Raw genomic sequence first — 7,289 nt, forward strand, 5'->3', positions numbered from 1 at the left:
ACACCGGCTCCCTTGGCCAATAAAGCGAGATGAGTGCCGCAACCCCAGAGTCAGCCACGACTGGACCTAATGGTCACGGGTCTTTTTACTTTTACCTTTAAGGAGTCTCAAAGCGGCTAACAACCTCCTTTCCCTTCCTCCAACACAACAAACACTCTCTGAGGTGAGTGGGGCTGAGAGACTTCAGGGAAGTGTGACTAGCCCAAGGTCACCCAGCAGCTGCATGTGGAGGAGCGGGGAAGCGAACCCGGTTCACCAGATTATAAGTCCACCAATCTTAACCATTACACCACACTGGGATCACAGGGCTCACCTTTGCCCATTGCACCTTTTGAATGGCTTCTTGGGCCTTTCTCTGCTATGATGGGTGGGGACAAAGTGCAGGGGATCATAAATGTGGGGCTCGATCCCCCGAGGAATCTTCTTCACCTACCCTCAGGTGAGCTGTGGATAGCGTAATCTTAGGCACGCCTACTCAGAAGTAACAGCCATTGAATTCAGTGGGCCTTAAAGGTAAAGGTAAAGGGACCCCTGACCATTAGGTCCAGTCGTGACCAACTCTGGGGTTGCGGCGCTCATCTTGCTTTATTGGCCGAGCATGACTAAGCCGCTTCTGGCGAACCAGAGCAGCGCACGGAAACACTGTTTACCTTCCCGCCGTAGCGGTGCCTATTTATCTACTTGCACTCTGACGTGCTTTCAAACTGCTAGGTTGGCAGGAGCAGGGACCGAGCAACGGGAGCTCACCCCATTGCGGGGATTCGAACCGCCGACCTTCTGATCGGCAAGTCCTAGGCTCTGTGGTTTAACCCACAGCGCTACCCGCGTCCCTTCTCAGTGGGCCTTACTATCAGTTAAATGGATATAGGACAGTTTAGGCATTTGGAGTTAAACAGGCCTCCACGTTGCTTTTTTTGCTTTTCTGTTAATTTTACTGTCTTAACTGCACACTGCTTTGAATGCAGGTGTGCAGAGAAGCACTAGCAATAATAATGCAAAATGAAATAAAACATCCTCGGCCCATTTCTCGCTCAGCATGCTGCTTAAAAACACTCATGCAAATAAGCCCACAACAGCAAATTCATTGCCCATACATAAAAGTAGCCTTTTGTGACTTAGAAGGGATGCTGTGGGGGAAGAGAACCGGTCCTTTAAAAGCTTCCCTGACTGGTTAGCTGCAGACAGTCCTTACTTGCTACAGGTGTCCTGGCAAGGGGAGATGTATAAACCTCCCTTAAAGGGTCACCAGGTTGTTGTTTTTAAAACGCACTGCCAGCACCCCCAATTTTACCCTAGCTCATGGCTTATTGAGATCCCGCAGAAGTTAACTCATCCCAAATGGGACTTCTTTCCAATCTGCTTTCCTGCTGCTTTTTAGCTTAATAGCTATTTGGATCACGGTACTGCATATTTCCGTGATATCAAAAGACATATGCTACAGGTTTGGGCATTCTTTGGCTCATAGCTGAGCAGGAATGAAGAAGTCGCAGGCTTAAGATGGCCCCAAAACAGGAATAGTGTTTTTCTTGTAAAAGTGTGTGTACTAATCTGACTGGCTCTAGCCTGTTCTGCACCTGTGTTTCTGTTTTCTTTATGAGGAGAACATTTGCCTAGCCTACAGGGTCTGTCGCTGCCGGCCGAGAGAGACAACACGTGTTTAATTCGTTCCAGTTTGCTTTCTTTTCTCTGTTTGAACTTTAGGAGTTTCGTGGAAGGTTTTGCAGCTGGAATATATCATCGTCCTAGAGAACCGTCTTCCAAGTAGCCCATATTAACACCACCAACACCAACGAATAAAAAGCAAAAACATTTCCACAGTGTATATGACCTTAGCAAATGCTGTTGCAATTCGGAATCATGTCCATTATGAGCACACAGGAGCATCTATTACCCAGCAGGCCATCCAGTAGAGTACACATTATTTATAAATAAATTTTTTTGGAAACTCCAGCATTTTTGAGTCCACGACCTCAATCCAACTGATCAACTTTTCATTTCATTGTTTTCACTTCGATGTAATGTTAAGTTTAAGCTGGCCTGGGAGTTCAGGTTTGCAGCAAATGTCAAAACTTCATGCTGGAGTTTCCATCAAAAATTGTAATGCTCAGAAACCAGTAATGAGAGATTTGAGTCCTGAGGACATTCTGTATTAAATAAAATAAAAGCGTTAGAGCAAGCCTCCGGGTGCAGCTGCAAATGTGACCCTACAGAAATCCTCAGAATGGCATTTTGGGTGCATGTTTACAATTTTGCAGTTGCTATCTCCAGTGGTTGCTAGTTGTGAGTGTGCCGTACACACACACACACACAGAGAGAGAGAGAGAGAGAGAGAGAGAGAGAGAGAGAGAGATTGGATGTTGGATTTATCTGATTGGATTCTGTGTTAAGTTGTTCTCCGCTGTGACACACCTACTGCTGCTATCATCTGCACTGCTTTGACCTTTTGATATTGCTTTATTGTATTTTTTTTTTTAAAAACCCTCATTTCTTTTTTCTGCGCACTCCAGATACCTGCCCCCCCCGCGCACCCTTTAGATCACTGTTCCATACATTTCATGAAGTAGGTTCTGAGCCACAAAGGCTAAAAAAAATGTTAAGTCTTGAACGAGCTATAAAGGATTCCTTATTTTTTTCCAGCAGCAGCTGATCAACATGGTGATCCCTCTGATTTAGTTTCTTAATCAGTATGCATCTTTCTGTTCCATATTATGCATGGGACAAGTTGGATTCGCACTTTCTGAAAGAGAAGAAACTTGGGTCTCGGGTTGGTAGTGGAAGCGGATACTATCCCACTCCCCACAAAGCAGCCTTTATTAGGAGTGCAGACATGGCATTATGTGTGTGTTTGTGTAGGGGAAGGAATGAAATTGTGAAGCCTTGCACTAATGATATGAAGGCATTTGGGGCACATTAACATACCAGATAGGGAAGCGAGTGGCGCTGTGGGTTAAACCACAGAGCCTAGGACTTGCCAATCAGAAGGTCGGCGGTTCGAATCCCCGCCATGGGGTGAGCTCCCGTTGTTCAGTCCCAGCTCCTGCCAACCTAGCAGTTCGAAAGCACGTCAAAGTGCAAGTAGATAAATAGGTACCGCTCCAGCGGGAAGGTAAACGGCATTTCCATGCGCTGCTCTGGTTCGCCAGAAGCGGCTTAGTCATGCTGGCCACATGACCTGGAAACTGTACGCCGGCTCCCTTGGCCAATAAAGCGAGATGAGCGCCGAAACCCCAGAGTCGGTCACGACTGGACCTAATGGTCAGGGGGACCTTTACCTTTTTAACGTACCAGATGCTAAAGTAGGAGTACAGTGGAACATCGGTTTTTGGACGTAATCCATTCCAGAAGACTGTTCAACTTCCGAAACATTTGAAAACTGAAAGCGGAAGCCTCAATACAATAGGGAAACTCAAAATGGAGGCCGCGTGGCACTTCTGGCTTCCAAAAATCATTCAAAAACCAAAGCGGTTACTTCTGGGTTTTCAGCGTTCAGGTTCCGTAACGTTCGTCAATGGAGACATTCAAGAACCGAGGGAAGAAGTACAGGGTTACAGACGCTTCAGGTTACAGACTCCGCTAACCCAGAAATAGTACCTCGGGTTAAGAACTTTGCTTCAGGATTAGAACAGAAATCGTGCTCCAGCGGCAGCGGGAGGCCCCATTAGCTAAAGTGGTACCTCAGGTTAAGAACAGTTTCATGTTAAAAACGGACCTCCAGAACGAATTAAGTTCTTAACTCGAGGTTTCACTGTATCAGTGAAAGCAAGGCTGTGAGACAAACAGCGCCATCGTAATACCTGACAACGCATTGAAATGACACCATGATCTCCTGCACCTGAAGGGCAGATGGGCAGCAGGATTGCCATGGGCTAAAGTGTAGGAGCCCTGAGATTTGTGGGTTGGATTAAGTTGAAAACACACCTGTTTAGTAAATACAAACTACCACTCATTCTTAGAAGGAAACAGAATATTTAATAATTCACTCTCTCTCTCTGTGTGTGTGTGTCAAATTCAATGAGATGATCGCCATCACATTTAATAAAGCAAACGAACAGTAGCTGAGGATTTCATTAGATACACCTTTCACTGAAATGCTGGCCACTGGTTATTTCTTATAATTTAATTGATTTGATAGGGAGGCAATGTGCTTGTGACGCCATGTCTGTACTCTATTTTGAGATGCACTCGCAAAGGATTTTCAAGAAGAATGAGGAAGCACCACATCAGATTCAATCTCCTTATCATAGTCACTGAAGTTAATCTATTACCGTAATGATAAAGATAACCCAGTTATGTATCCGGAAAAGGTGCTTTTATCAGGAAAAGCAAAGTGCCAAGGACATGTCATAACAGGTGGTGTTATAGTGTATAATTTCTTAATGGCTTATCTCTGTCAAGATATGGGATAATTTTTAGAAGAGGAGCTTATGCTAGCAATTGGTGTTTAATTATTTATTCATTTTATTACATTACATTTTAATTTTTATTTATTTCATTCAGGCAGAAGGCATGCAACAGTTATATAAAATATGAGAATTAAAATTAAACAACACTAAAGAACGTTTCTGAATAAAGTTGTGTTACAGTATATATATCATAATTATTACAGATATGAAATGATGTATAATAACGGGTATGCTTAGATTGTTTCTAAGTATTTTGTTTCAATAACAATTTTAATTGACAGGGAGTAAGGGAGAAAAGAGAAAATAAAAATATATAATTCATGAATGTCAAACTGTGCTGTAAACTGTTCTGCCATATGCCTCATTATTTGTGTAATCCATAAAATCACACCAAACTGTATTAAAATTGTTGTGTTTCTTTTGGCCCCTTGCTGCTTTTAATTTTTGTGTCACTTTTTCCAATAACGCTGTTTGCCAAATTGCATTATCCCACTGAACCCCACTCAATAATTGTAATGATTTCCATGTCCTGGCAATGGTCGTTCTTGCAGCGGTTAATAGATGTGTTCTGAGCGCTTCATTTCTAATTTGCAACGTAATCTTGACTATACAAAAGATGTAGATTTTTAAAATTTGTATATACTTTCTCCATCACCCTGCTTGTGAGCTCCCAGAGGTATCTGATGGGATGCTGTTAGGAATAGGATGCTAGATTGGGCAGGTCCTTGATCTGATTCAACATGGCAGGTTTATGTAGTTTTATGTGTCAGATCCTGGGTGCCCTGACCCAGAGCCCAGCATTTCAGGCTGACACATTGACTTGAATGGAAAGGGGAGAGAGGTACACGCAGAACTGTCTGCTCTGTTGACCTGAATGGGGATTCTTCTCCAGAGGTGGGCATCTATGTGTTTTAGGGGCCACCAGCAAACCATGGATGATCACTGCAGATGGTGATAGCAGCCACAAAATTAAAAGATCCCTGCTTCTTGGGAGAAAAGCAATGAAAAACCTAGACAGCATCTTAAAAAGCAGAGGCATCACCTTGCCAACAAAGGTCCGTATAGTTAAAGCTATGGTTTTCCCAGTAGTGATGTATGGAAGTGAGAGCTGGACCATAAAGAAGGCTGATCGCCAAAGAATTGATGCTTTTGAATTATGGTGCTGGAGGAGACTCTTGAGCGTCCCATGGACTGCAAGAAGATCAGACCTCTGCATTCTGAAGGAAATCAATCCTGAGTGCTCACTGGAAGGACAGATAGTGAAGCTGAGACTCCAGTACTTTGGCCACCTCATGAGAAGAGAAGACTCCCTGGAAAATACCCTGATGTTGGGAAAGATTGAGGGCACAAGGAGAAGGGGATGACAGAGGACGAGATGGTTGGACAGTGTTCTCGAAGTTACCAGCATGAGTTTGACCAAAGTGCGGGAGGCAGTGGAAGACAGGAGTGCCTGGCATGCTCTGGTCCAGGGGGTCACGAAGAGTCGGACTAAACAACAACAAGCAAACCATGGATTAAGGCATTTACCAAGGCATTTGACAGGTTGTGGGGGCAGGGTTGCTTTGGTAGATGCTATAAGGTAAAGATAAAGGGACCCCTGACCATTAGGTCCGGTCGCGGACGACTCTGTCACTTTATTGGCCGATGGAGCCGGCGTACAGCTTCCGGGTCATGTGGCCAGCATGACTAAGCCGCTTCTGGTGAACCAGAGCAGTGCACGGAAACACCGTTTACCTTCCCGTCGGAGTGGTGCCTATTTATCTACTTGCACTTTGACGTGCTTTCGAAATGCTAGGTTGGCAGGAGCAGGGACCGAGCAACGGGAGCTCACCCTGTCGCGGGGATTCGAACCACCAACCTTCTGATTGGCAAGTCCTAGGCTCTGTGGTTTAACCCACAGCACCACCCGCGTCCCTAGATACTATAAGACAACTGTCCAAATGTAATTGCATTTCTCACTTTGCAATTCAAAACTGGGCATCAAACCACCCTCTCGTAGGAAGTGCTTCAGTTTTTCAATACACACAAGAGATGTTGCTTCTCAGTCATCTGTGCTTTTATGAACATGGTTTTTAGTAAGTTTGCACTGTAATTTAAATCCTTCTTCTCTAACCCTACAGGCACAGACATGGTGTTCTAATCTTGCTGTAATTTAACCAAGATCAAAAGCTTTGATTTATAGGGTAGAAGTAAGAAAACACCAAATACACCTTGAAGAAACCATTTCCACATCCTTGGAAGTTTTAATTTTATTTATCTCTTGATTTCTTTGGGTTGGGTTTTTTTGTTTTTGTCTTTCCAGTTTGGAGAATATTGCCTACTTTCCACCTCAGGTTTTTATTACTTTAAGGGGGAATTAGGTGAGTGAGAGCACCGGAGTGAGACAATAGGTTCAAAGGGATGGAAGAATGTGGTGCTCTTCCACCCACTCCCCAAAACCTGTCACTAACCAGTTCTCAGCTACTCAGGATTTCACTGAAGATAAGAGTGTTGGCTTTTTTTTAATTTTAAGGTGGTCAATGGTGCTACTCAGGAACCAAGTTGGTTTCAGAGGTGTATGTTTGCAGTTTGACCTACTTAGCTGCACACCTGTGGTCTCTTGACTATATAATTAATTAAAAGGGGAGTTTACTTTCTGCACCGAATGCAGGAAGGGATGTGATAGGGTAATTGATTATATTTGAAAACTGTATTTAAGTTGATCAAATGTTTTGTATGCTGCTGGTGAGGAGGAGTGATGGCTTGCAGCGTTTGTTATGTTTTTGAAATAAAACTAAGCAAAGATATTGTGGACAGCCTTTTATTTCTAAGCCCCGGTCGCTGCGCACACTCTGTGTTGGCGCAAAAGTCCAACAAAGAGAGCTATGGAAATGCACCAATGCCTTT

This window comes from Podarcis raffonei, chromosome 9 (assembly GCF_027172205.1).
Source record: "Podarcis raffonei isolate rPodRaf1 chromosome 9, rPodRaf1.pri, whole genome shotgun sequence".
Taxonomy (NCBI): Eukaryota; Metazoa; Chordata; class Lepidosauria; order Squamata; family Lacertidae; genus Podarcis; species Podarcis raffonei.